The 13815-nt window shown below is 44.8% G+C and overlaps 1 long non-coding RNA gene across 1 annotated transcript in view; it reads right to left on the reverse strand.

The window, feature by feature from the left end:
- Nucleotides 1-13815, reverse strand: part of LOC132597420 (uncharacterized) — a 57489-nt gene that overhangs the window by 14495 nt on the left and 29179 nt on the right. Inside the window, exon 4 of the long non-coding RNA XR_009564187.1 lies at nt 3727-3938. This is a non-coding gene — a long non-coding RNA (uncharacterized lncRNA). The remainder of the gene's footprint in view (nt 1-3726; nt 3939-13815) is intronic.

Genomic DNA, 13815 nt, shown 5'->3' on the forward strand with positions numbered 1-13815 from the left:
TCTTAGAGGAACACATAGGCAGAACACTCTATGACATATATCACAGCAAGATCCTTTTTGACCCACCTCCTAGAGTAATGGAAATAAAAACAAAAATAAGCAAATGGGACCTAATGAAACTTAAATGCTTTTGCACAGCAAAGGAAACCATAACCAAGATGAAAAGTCAACCCTCAGAATGGGAGAAAATATTTGCAAATGAAGCAACTGACAAAGAATTAATCTCCAAAATTTACAAGCAGTTCATGCAGCTCAATTTCAAAACAACAAACAACCCAATCCAAAAATGGGCAGAAAACCTAAATAGACATTTCTCCAAAGAAGATATACAGATTGCTAACAAACACATGAAAGAATGCTCAACATCATTAATCATTAGAGAAATGCAAATCAAAACTACAATGAGATATTATCTCACACCTGTCAGAATGGCCATCATCAAAAAATCTAGAAACAATAAATGCTGGAGAGGGTGTGGAGAAAAGGGAACCCTCTTGCACTGTTGGTGGGAATGTAAATTGATACAGCCACTATGGAGAACAGTATGGAAGTTCCTCAAAAAACTAAAAATAGAACTGCCATATGACCCAGCAATCCCACTACTGGGCATATACCCTGAGAAAAACCATAATTCAAAAAAAGTCATGTACCACAGTGTTCACTGCAGCTCTATTTACAATAGCCAGGATATTGAAGCAACCTAAGTGTCCAACGACAGATGAGTGCATAAAGAAGATGTGGCACATATATACAATGGAATATTACTCAGCCATAAAAAGAAATGAAATTGAGTTATTTGTAGTGAGGTGGATGGACCTAGAGTCTGTCATACAGAGTGAAGTAAGTCAGAAAGAGAAAAACAAATAGTGTATGCTAACACATATATATGGACTCTTAAAAAAAAAAATCGTTCTCATGAACCTAGGGGCAGAGGTAGAGAATGGACTTAAGGACACAGGGAGGGGGAAGGGTAAGCTGGGATGAAGTGAGAGAGTATCATTGACATATACATACTACCAAATGTAAAATAGATAGCTAGTTGGAAGCAGCTGCATAAAACTCTTTTTTAATGAGGGAAATCTCCATGTGGATATCATGAACATTCCAGATGTAGGCTTGTGCAAAGGCTCGGCCATGAACTCATTTATGACTGTGCCCCTCTGAACCCCACCCATTCCAGAGGTAAGCACTGTCCTGTGTTTTGTGGTTATCATTCCCTTGCTGTTTTAAAAAATACATTTATTATATATGTAGCTTAGTTCTGTCCATGTTTGACCATTATATAAAGTCATGTTCAATATATTCTTCTGTGACTTGCTTTTCTTGTTCTACAGTTTGTTAGTAACACTCATGCATGCTGATGTGTGTAGTAGTGGTGCATTAATTTTCACTGCTGAATAATATTCCAAAACGGTTTTATTCATTCTACTCTTAATAGGCATTTGGATTGTCTCCAGTGTTTTACTGTTTGAAACATTGCTACTGTGAGTATGTGCACAAGAATTTCTCCTGGGTACATACTTAATCATAGACTTGCCCAGACATACCATATATTCATCTTCCCATTTATTAAATAATATGAAATGATTTTCCAAGTACTTGTATTAATTTACCCTCTCACCAGCAGGGTATGAGAGAAGTTGCTTTACACCCTCAACAGCACTTAATATGTTCAGACTTTCTAGATGTTACCAGTCTGGGGTGTGTCAAATGGCATCACAAACTGGTCTTTAATTTGTATTTCCTAAGAGTACTTCTTTGCATGTCAGTCCTCCCTACCAGATGTTCAGATCCTGAAAGGCAGGAAGCATGCATCATTCAGCTTGGTGGCTCCAGCATGTAGCAGGGTGTGTCTAGCATACAGGACTAGCTAATGTTGGTGTAATGAATATGTGATGGTAGTTCATGGGCTTCCCAATTCTCAAGGCTCAGAGGGAACAAAATAGGATGCCAGAGTGTGGAAGAGAGAAGGGTAGCGCGGATGGTTGGTTGATTCCATCTGTTGCCAAGTTAGACTTCACAGACCCTGGCGGGAGAGGGTACAAGGGAATAGAAGCACAGAGCTGGGAGGAAGGAATCCTGCCTCGTTTTGCTTTCCTTGTCAATAAATCCGCTGTCACATGCACTGGTACCTCATGTTAGGACATCAGGTGGGGTTAAGAATGGAAGAGGAAATGATGCTACTTTGTCTTCTCTCTCCGCTTTAGAGTGATTGGCACCAAGGACCAAGAATAGGGATTGCAGATTCCTCTGCTGCCTTGACCAGCCTCATCTCAGGGTAATTTATTTGATGTCTGCCTCCATTTCTCAGACAGAGACCAAAGATGGGTCCCTCCAGAGGGAGAGTGGTGAGCAGGGCGAATGCTGAGTGAGTATGAGGTCCACTGAGATCCCGAAATCAGCCATCAGTGGTGCCGGTGCTGGTGCTGGGCAAAGCCCTTACGGGCAGCCCCACTGGGCTGCTGCTGTCAAGATGGGCTGCAGCATTATATTCCCACCGCCTGCCTGTTTCCCCTTCAGGCTCCCCAGCCACCAGGGGTGCATTTCTAGCAGGTGCCTCTTTGCAGAAATCTGCACCGAAATTAAACCCATCAAACTGTCAGCCCCGTTGCCAAGGCTGCTCCCATGTCAGCCCATGTCATGACAACCAGTGATAGAAATGCTGCTATTCAGGCTTCATGGGGAGCATCTGTTTCCTGTTTTAAATCTCTTGAAAATGAAGTGAGCAAGGTGCCTGCTGTGCAGGGCAGTGAGGGGTGCCAAGGCATATGCAGGCACGCTCCGTACCTGCTAGGGGTGGCACTTCCTCTAGAATTTAGGAAGCCACTGGGGGAGGGGCCTGGGTTCTGAAAAGAACGGCCTTGAGAGAGAGGGAGGGAGAGGGAAGGCACCAACGGGAGTCTTGTCTTCTCCTTCCTGGGGTCCTTCTCTTCTTAAACACCAGCCAGCACACATCTTTGCAAATCCAGCTTAATGGCCCTGGGTAAAATGCAGCTTTTCATTGCCAGGATTGTAGGGGGGTGCCCACCAACTTGAGGGTCTTTGTCCCAAGGCAACTTCATAGCTTCTGAAAAAATTGGAGAGTCTCTCCTCCAGCCCTTCCAAGTACATTGGCATTTACAGCATGGAAAGAGGGGGTGGAGCACAGCTGAGAGTTTCTTACCCCAGCACAAACAGCCTCCCCTTTGACAGGCCTGTGACTCAGGATTGCTCAGCAACAGAGAACATGGGCGAATAAACAGCATTAGCTGAGTCCCTGATGTGTCCCTGTCTTCCAGGAACGTGTGTGCACGCGTGCACACACACACATGATTTATGTATACTTGTGATGACTAAATGGCCCAAGACAGATTAAGCATGTTCACATTCAGCATCTGAGCAGAGAAGAGGAAGACCCTTAGCATCCATCTCTCCCCTCCCCCTCAATTTAGGAATGAGCAAACTGAAGCCCAGAGAAGTGACTTTCCCAGAATTGCAAGCCTGATAGTGGCAAATAAGGGAAGGGATCCCAGAATCCTTTGCTCCTGTCTTTGGGGCTGAGTTTGACCAAACAACAGAAACTAATCAGGCATGCTTTCTCTACAGAAACACAGAGAACATTGAAGCATTGCAGAGAATCACCTCAGAAGGAAAAAGTTCATCTGAGATGATTCTGAAAATGAGAAAAGATCAGGGAGCACCCACTTTAAAAACAGATTTTTTAGAATGTATACACAGCAGCTTTACCTTATAGAAAACAGGATTAGAGTGAATGTTGAGGGAATCTTTGCAACTTAGGCAATGCCAGGTATGGATGAGACTTCAGTCTTCAGTGATGCAGAGGGCCCAGAATGTCCTGGGCAGCTTGCTGTTCCGTGGCTGACCTTCCAGGAAGAGATCCTGCCTTGGCCAAGCAGGTGTTTGTCAACAGCCAGGTCCTAAGCCAGCTCAGGGGCTTTCTGCATACATAAGAAGAGACTGAGGAATAGCAACGTGATGTGAATGGTAATAACAATACTAGCTTTCACTTGTTGAGCACATATCATATGCCAGGCACTGTTCTGAGAACCTTGTGTTAATGAATGTATTTAGCCCTCACAGAAATGCTGAGTAGCGTTTCTCTCCTCTTCACGTCTGCAGATAAGCAATCTGAGTAAATCAAACAGCCACTAAGTGTCAGAGCCAATCTGAATGGAGATTGTCCCGATCATGCTTTCAACCCTGTTTGTGTACTGGATGCGGGTCAGGAGATGTGCACTCTAGACCTGCCTCTGCCGTGGGCAAGTCAACTGCCTTGACTGTCCTCCAAGGAGATGAATATTCTAGACCTGGCTCTGCCATCGGCGTATGACTGCGGGCAAGTGTGCAGTAAAGGGTTAGCTCAGCATGCCTGGGCTGCCCAAACCCTGCCCATTGTAAAGGTCTTCAAGACTGGCCCTTGACCAGCTCCTGGGCGATAACCTCTGAGTCATGGGACAGTCCTACTTGATATGAGTGTCTCTGAATGCCTGGGGCCACACCAGAGAGTTTTTGTTAACAATGTGATTTATGATGGAGGTCTTCACCACTCTTTATCAGTTTGACCTGAGAAGTGGGCTGGAGACTGAATAACTGGGGTCAGCCATGTGGGCACTGCCTGCCTATGGGACTAACTCCCCAGTAGAAGCCCTGGACACCCAGGCTCAGGTGAGTATCCCTGGTTAGCAAAACTTTGTATATGTTGTCACATCTTGTAGCCAGGCAAATGAAGCCCTGTCCATTGACCACACAAGGACACAACAACTAAAAGCTCGCACCTGGTTTTTCCTGGACTCTATCTTGAGTCTATTTTTCTTCTTTTGCTGACTTTAATCTGTATGCTTATGCTTTCACTGTAATAGACTGAAACTATGAGTATAATAGTTTTTCCGAGTCCTATGAGTCCTTCTAGTGAATTGTGGAGCTAGAGTGAACTTAGTGACCCCAACACACCAGCCAACTCACCCCTCTGGCCCTCGGCATCTTCATGTGTTACTTGCAGCCCTCCATGATTTCCAAGGGTTCTCCAACTCTGTCTTACACCCTACTTCATAATTGTCTCTTTGTTTTTCTAGTCCCATGTGTCCTTTTTGCAGTTGCATCTGCACGAGGGATTTTTCTGCTGCTGGTCCCTGCTATTCCTCTCAAACAAATAAACCTTTGCTGGCAGAGAAAGAGGTATTGTCAGGTCTCCAAAAAAATTTGTTGCAAAGCCTGCTGGCTAAGCCCCAGTATCCATTCTCCCCTCGTTCCCTAGTCATAGCACCTATTTTATCTGGGTACCTGGGTACCTGGAATAAAGAGTAAATTTCCCAGCTGATATGGACTGAATATTTGTGTCTTCTGAAAATGTATATGTTGAAAGCTTACCTCTCCATGTGATGGGATTAGGAGGTACAATCTTTGGAAAGTAATTAGGATTAGATGAGGTTATGAGGGTGAAGCCCTTGTTAATGGAATTAGTGCCCTTGTAAGAGTCATGAGAGACCTTGCTTCCCCTCTCTGCTCTCCTGCATGTGAGGACACAACAGGAAGCTGGGAACCTGGAAGAAGGTCCCCCCCAGAACCTGACCATGCTTGTACCCTACCTCAGACTTCCAGCCTCCAAGACTATGAGAAATAAAATTCTGTTGTTTATAAGCCACCCAGCCTTCCTGGCAGGTAGATGTGGCCATGTCACTACGCGCTGACCAATAGTGTGTGAGCAAAAGTATAATTTATGACTCTTGGGAAACGCCCTAAAAGAAGAGTGCACTCCCTTCTTATCCCTCCCCCCTGCCTGTGCCTGGAATGCAGGCATAAGTGGTGATGGTGGAGTCTGAATGGCTTCTTTGTCCATCAGAAGGAAGCCACGTTCTAAGGGTGGCAGAATGAGGAGATGCAAGGAGTCTGGCTCCCTGGTGATTCCATGAAGACACCTGTCAGCCGCGAACTGCCTCCTCCAGAGCTCTTTTTCATGAGGGACAAATAGCATCCACCTTATTTAAGCCGTTATTATTTTGGATTTTCTGCCACATGGAGCTGAGCCTTTCCTAACCAACACAGACTGCATCCTCCACCTAATGAGAGATTTAGCAGGGCTCCCCATCTGAGCCCATCTAGTGCCTGTGCAGGAAAGCCATGATGATTCATTTAAAAGCACTCTATTCAGAATACGATCTTCTCCAATTTCCTACAAATCAAATTACTAAGAGACCAATTGGATTTTTCAAGTCCCTCAAAATGTTCTTTTTTGATGTTCTTGGTATTAAATAGTAACAGAATTTAAATGGCATCAGCAAAACACACAGACATGACTGTGATGATAAGTTACATAAATCTGTGAGGGAAAGAACCTCGCCAGCGCACACGGATGCAGCAGAGATGGAAAAACAACAAGCTGGATCTCCTGGATTTGCCTCTAGCATCCACCATCTTGTCATGGTGACCATCTATTCAGATTCCAGGGCACCTTCCCTGTTCCTAGGGAGAGGGAAATCCAAACAGTTTAAGGTAGTAAAGGACTACGAACCGTGACATTCTCATTTCCTAAACACCACTGTCTCTAGACCCTGAGCTCCTTGAAAACAGAAGGTGAAGTTGTGTCTTATTCATGGTCAATATGCCTCATGCTGAGCACAGTGCCAGGCACAGACCAAGCTCAATGTCAAGGGTCCAGGCTTTGAGCCCCAGCTCTGCCAGCGTCATGCAAGTGGTACTAAACATGGGACAAAACCTGAGCTCTTGTAAACATTCTCTTTTTTGTAACCACTTACTGAACTCTTAATATGTGCTATGCATTGTGCCAGACACTTTACTCAACTTCTCTAACCTTCTCAACAACCCTTTAAGTAGGTACTATTGTTATCCCCATTTTACAAATGAAGTACATGAGCCACCAAAAAGCTAAATATCTCGCCCAAAGTTATTCAGCTACAAAGAGCAGACCAAGGATTCGAACCCAGAAGTCTGACACCAGAATCCAGGCACTTAACCCCACTCCACTAAGAGGAAAGCATGACACAGATGGTGTTGTTATTATTATTATTATAGACTTGAAAGAAAGGAGAGCGCTAACATTGGTGGGAAGCCTATGTCTGTGCCTGGACCAGGACTGTGTTTGACAATTTTATCTATATTGTTTCATTTCATCTATGCAGAGACTTATTCCCAATGTACGGATACAGCAACTGAGACTCAACAAGGCTAAATAAATCTCCCAAGACCTCGCAGCTGTAAAGATAGCATCTGAACTTCATTTCCAGTCTCCCTGACCTCCAGGGCCATGCCCCTTTCATCTCTCAGTGCCACCTTCCCACCCACAACAGGTGGAATGGCCCCTTTATCATCACATCAACTCTTAGAAAACCTTTTTTAGTTGTACTTATTAAAATCATTTACACCCCAACCCATCCAAAAACTATATTTGAGGCAATACAAAAGACTACATAAAAGGTTAATAAAATAATTATTGTTAATGGGGGAGAGAGATGTGGCTAATTAGTCTTAACGAAATCAGCAGGGTCGTGGTCTGGCCCAGAAGTGGTCATGGGTCCGGGTTGGCAATTCAGACTCACAAAACACAGAGAGACTTCAACCTTGTACCATGTTCACTCAGCTTTGTGGGAGGAAACAGAACCAGGAATACAGCAGGTATGGCCTTTTCAGTTCATCAGCAGACCCAGCAGCCACTCAAGGGCACAGCTTCCTTTGCCCCCTCACCCACATGGGACATGCATGGCCACCAAGGATGGGAGTTGGGTGTGTGGGGTCATCTTGATACAGTAGCACAGAGCACCTTGGTTTCCCACCAACATTTTACACCACACTCATCCTGTAGGCTCAGTGCGTACATGCCAACTCACAGCTCCCCCTGCCCAGATGAAGTCTCCCAGATCATAGATACAACAGTTCTTGTTTGTCTTGTCTCTGTAGTTTCCACCCAGCAACACTGTGAAGAAGACTATCTCTCAGGTCACCCAGGCCTGATGCCAACACTTGACCCTCAGTTATCACCCAAAGAGAGAGAAACATTCAAGGAGTTAGGCTGTATAAGTTCTACGTCACTGAGAACTGGGCTGAAAGTAACAGAAAAGCCCAACTGATGTTGGCTTAAACACACTGGGGTTTATTTTTCACAAAGAAAGCAGGGATGCAGTCCAGGGATGCAGTCCTGAGCTGGCACAGCTGCTGTGGGGTGAATCCTGAGGGTGTCGATTTCCATCCATGTTGTTGCCTGTGGTTGCCATAAAGATGCTGCACCTCCTGGTGTCCCCTCCACAGGACAGGCAGAAGGAAGAAGGAAGGGAAAAGGAAATGGGGGGTAGCAGAACGTGTAACAGGAAGCAAAGTCTTCCCCCCACATTCCCAGCAGACATCCTCTCACACCTCACTGGCCCTCACTCACTAACATCACATAGTCACCATTAGCTGCAAGGGAATTGGGGAAGCTGAGCGTTCGTAGCTGGGCACAGAGCTGCCCCAAACAAAATGGGGTTCTGCTAGGAAGGAAGAAGGGAACATTGGATAGTGGGTAACTGGGCAGGTAATCAGCAATTTCTCTCACACACGGCAATGTTGAAAAGAGTTTTCAAACCCATCAGGACATGATTTTAGGCAGCCTGTTCCACACACACCAGCCTCTTCCCAGCAAGCAGAGCTCTCTTTCTCTGGCCCCAGCTTCTCCCTCTTGCTCTCACAGTACTGCACTAAACAAACACGGGTCTCTGTCCTCAGCACACCCCTCACTCCCTCCACCAGCTGTCAGCCTCTAGGGAAACCACCAAGGAATTTACATCCCAGGCCTCATTTAGAGCTTCAGTAAGGGCTTGATTTTTATGACTGGAATCTAGAAAGAATGCTCAAGATCACAGCATTTCTCTGACTGAGTAGGGGCCAGCATTCCCTCAGGCAGGCCCCTGGGTTTGCTTAGTTTTATTTTGCCAGCCAGATGCTGGCCTCTAAGTCATGTTTCAAAGACAAAATGGCTACCATGGCCTGGATATTTCTTCAGGTATCTGGGAGCCATATGCAGAGTCGACGTTAACCTAGTCTAATTAAAGCTGTCTTAATAGGTAGTGAGCTCCCTGACGTGGGAAACAGCCAAGAGGTTGGCCAGCCACTTCTTCAAGGCATCAGAGTGTGCGTGTATCAGAGAAAGATTGGACCTTCCCTCTGGCTCCAAAACTCAGTGCTTCGACTCCTTGTGGTTTGTTCTAGTTTCCCTCTTCAAACAGCATCAAGCAAAAATTGTGGGGCTCCAGACAAAGGGAAAGATGAGTCACAGAGTTTCAAAACTGGGTTAAGGGAAGTTTGGGGGTAAACTCATCTTGCGGTTGACTGGGATGAAATTCTAGATGGTTCTCCTGGGCACCAATTTAGAAGTTTTCTTAAAAATCTCCTGAGAAGAGGTACCTCACAGCAACTTCATGAGGGTGATAGGTATCTGGTGATCGTCTCTCGAGGCTTCCCCAAACCAGCTCAGATTTCAGAAGTGATAAACAGAAGGGATAGGAAATTTGTTAACTATTGTTAATTATAAAACTAACAATATTACACTAATCCTCCTCTCCTTCAGGTGGGGGAATCTGGACTGGAAAGAGAAGACATTACTGAAGGTAAAAGAGAATATCCTTAGCATAAAATTTTAAAAATCTTAATCCTAGAGTTTTAGAACCTACAAGTCCTATGAGGAAGGTGCACAAGTCTCTACCATGCTCTAATCAAATCAAACCTGCTTCTACACAGGTGAGTCTTGAGATCACAAGGAATATTTGGGAAAGATAGATAAATGTAATGTTTTGCTACTAGAATATTTAGAAAATAATAAGGGTAAGCTGGGACAAAGTGAGAGAGTGGCATGGCTATATATACACTACCGAACGTAAAATAGATAGCTAGTGGGAAGCAGCCGCATAGCACAGGAGATCAGCTCGGTGCTTTGTGACCACCTAGAGGGGTGGGATAGGGAGGGTAGGAGGGAGGGAGATGCAAGAGGGAAGAGATATGGGAACATATGTATATGTATAACTGATTCACTTTGTTATAAAGCAGAAACTAACACACCATCATAAAGCAATTATACTCCAAAAAAGATGTTAAAAACAAAAACAGAAAAAAACAAAGTAGCCTTGAATATTGTTGACCATATGTGAAGGTTTATCTGTAGAGTAACTTCCTAAAACTGAAATTGCTGAGTCATATTTTATTTGGGTTGTAATTTAATAAGAATTTCTATTTTCCTGAAGTTGTACCAATATAAGGTTTTACCAGCAATCTATAAAAGTGTTCCTTCATATGTATTATGAAACTTTTATATTTTTTGCCTATAAATTAGGTTGAAAAGTTAAAAAAAAAAAGAAAGAAAATAATAGCCCATATGTGGTAGATTGATTACAGAAATGGCTTCAATTATTCACCACTTTCTGTACCCACATCCTTTATCATGTGCCTTTGCAGCTCCTTCTATCAAGATGGAGTGTATTTCTCCAGCCTGGATCTGGGCCAGGACTTCTGACCAATAGAATGTGGCAGGAGTGACAATGTGTCAGGTACAAGTCTAGGCCTCATGAGAACTTGCTCATTTCTGGTCTCTTTCAGAACATTACCACTGTGGAGTAAATAAGGCCTGGCTAGCCTGATAGAGGATAAGAGAGCTCACAGACAACAGCCCCTTTATCTCAGCCAAAGCCAGCCTAGATCAACTTAAAGCCAGCCAACCTCCAACCATGTAAGAAAGACCAACCAAGATCAGCAGAGTTGCCTGTCTGACCCACAGCTGACCTGAGAGACATGAAAGAGTCTGTCCTTCAGACTATGGGTTCTTGATGGGAGCTAAAGAACCCACAGCCTTGTGCACAATAATAAATGCTTATTGGTTTAATCCAGGGTCAGCAAACTTTGTCCATGAAGGGCAAGATAGTAAATATTCTAGGTTTTAGAGGCCACATATGGTCTCTGTTGCATATTCTTTTTATGTATTTTAAACAATTTAAAGGTAAAATATATAAAACCATTCCTACCTCGTAAGTCACACAAAAACATGCCATGGGCCGGGTTTGGCCCATGGGCCATAGTTGGCCAACCCTTGTTTTAAGCCACAGAGTTTGGGGTGGTTTTTTACACAGTAATAATTAACATACCACATGGGTTTTGTGTGCTCTTATTTCTTGTTCCCTTGCAGACAGAGAATAAACCATCAGGGTCATTGCCTACAAGATGAAGAGGTTGGCTGCTATTGGAAACAAAAAGACCATAGATCAACTTGGAATCTCAAAGCTGATTTTCTCAGTTTCTTTAATGAAACAATAGCCCAGGGCTTCCCTGGTGGCGCAGTGGTTGAGAGTCTGCCTGCCGATGCGGCGGACGCGGGTTTGTGCCCCAGTCCAGGAGGATCCCACATGCCGCGGAGCGGCTGGGCCCATGAGCCATGGCCACTGAGCCTGCGCGTCCGGAGCCTGTGCTCCGCAATGGGAGAGGCCACAACAGTGAGAGGCCCGCGTACCGCAAAAAAAAAAAACAAAAAAACAATAGCCCAAAAGCTGGTCTTTATGATGAGGAAGATTTCTAAATTTCAGGGACTAATGGCCAAAATTATGGGGTTCCAGAGGAGGGTGCCGGATAAAACTCAAAAAGTCAGATAAGACCTGTCTTAACTCAGTGGGATCTATTGCTGGAGCAGAACAGAGAAGTCATCCTGCAGCAGAGATCAGCCAGGAGCTGGGGAAAGAGTAAGTCTGTCCCTTCCCCTACGACCGTGAAGTCAGATACCCCAGTCACCTACAGCTCCAGATAGCATGCTATGGAGAAGGAAGGAAGGAAGGGAGGAAGGGAGGGAGGGAGGGAGGGAGGAAAGGAATGAAAGAAAGAAAGGAAGGAAGAAGAAAAAGAAAGACTGGGCATTTATCTGAGTCATACCTACAGAGAATGAATAGGCCATTTTAAATTATTTGATTGGACTGATATTACTGGATTGGACTAAATTAGTTTTTCCTTGTGACTCAGTGGGCTGGAAACTTAAAAGGATGATAGATCAGTTGTAGGAAACAACATATGTAGAATTATGTCTGCCCAAAAATAGACTGAACTCCTAACCCCGGGTATCTGTGAATGTGACCTTATTTGGAAATACGGTCTTTGCAGATGTAATCAAATTAATATAAGGTCATTAGGGTGAGCCCTAATCCAATGTGGCTGTGTCCTTATAAGAAGAGAAGAAGACACTGACACACAGGAGAAGATGATCATGTGATGATAGGGGCAGAGACTGAAATTATGTGGCTGCAAACCAAGGAGTCCAGGATTGCCGGCAATTCAGAAGCGAAGAGAAAGGCACAGAGCCTGGGAGGAAAGCCCTAGGGGCCAAGCTTGACCCTGCTGACACCTGGATTTCAACTTCCAGCCTCCAGGATTCCAAGGGAATAAATTTCTCTTGTTTAAAACCACCCAGTTTGTGGTACTCTGTTACGGTTGCCACAGGTAACTAATACCACAAAGTCCATTTCTTTTTAAAAGATAGTAGTTACATTTCCTAATTATTATTGATAATGATTTCAACACTGTTTTTCTTCTTCCCACTTCTGAAATTCAAAGTAGTCCTGGAGGGCCCCTCAAACTCAGGCAGACATGGAAGCATTGTTCTCTGCCACGGCGGGGACCAAGGTGAACATGGAGACTTAGGGTGACAGCATATTCTCTGAAGACTTCTGCCTTGGTTTGGGTTTTGGTTTGGAAGGGAAAAGCCTGATTTTTTAAAAAGGTTTTTCCAAGAACAGACTGCCTTTTCAGGGCCCTAACTGGTGTGCATTCAAATCATGTAGAGAGCCAAGACTTCTGAACCCCATCCTTAGATGATTTTGATTCACTTTGTCTACAGAACGAAATCCAAGAACCTGTATCTTTTTTTTTTTTTTTTTTTTTTTTTTTTTTGCGGTATGCGGGCCTTTCACTGTTGTGGCCTCTCCAGTTGCAGAGCACAGTCATCCAGATGCGCAGGCTCAGCGGCTATGCCTTACGGGCCCACCCGCTCCGCGGCATGTGGGATCCTCCCGGACCGGGGCACGAACCCGCATCCCCTGCGTCGGCAGGCGGACTCCCAACCACTGCGCCACCAGGGAAGCCCGAACCTGTATCTTTAATAAGCACCTTCTAGTGATTCTGGAGAAGCAAATAGAAAAACCCTTCCCCAGAAGCAACCATGGAGGGACCCCGAAATTCAAAGTTGGCAGGGAGGTCCCATTCATCCCCTGCCCACTTGGGAAGCTGTCCCAGTGTGGGGATTGGCTCAAGTGGGAGAGTTTGGGCATAAGGATGATCCTCACCTGTGGCATCCCTCGAGGAAGGAGAGGAGCAAGGCTGAAGCAGCCTCACCCCTGGCCCTCTCTCACCTTTTCCAAATTAGGACCCTGGACTGGACTCTGGGAGAAAGGTGCCCCCTGGTGGCCATGTTTAGTTTTCTAGGTAACGAGCAACTGGCACCCAGCCAGTAGCTAACCAGCCCCACATAAATGGTTGGCACTATATCGATAACACAGGGCAATGGAGCAACTTATTGTGATCTTGACTCACATGGCAATAAATATGAAATCGGAACATAAAAACGGAACATCCACAGGAAATGGCAACTGAATTTTATGGATCTTAAATTTCATACCAGAAGAGAAAATCACTAACGGGCTCTGAAGAGCCAAAGCCAGGGTCTTATTTTTTTCAAATCCATTTCAGAAGAAAGCAAGACAGAGGCGTAGAACACAGGGTGGAGTTGGGGTGAGGTCAGGGGGACTCGAGACATTTGGAAAGAAAACCTCTGTGTAGGTTTAAGAGGGAAAACTTTTGAACAAA

This window comes from Globicephala melas, chromosome 6, assembly GCF_963455315.2.
Source record: "Globicephala melas chromosome 6, mGloMel1.2, whole genome shotgun sequence".
NCBI lineage: Eukaryota > Metazoa > Chordata > Mammalia > Artiodactyla > Delphinidae > Globicephala > Globicephala melas.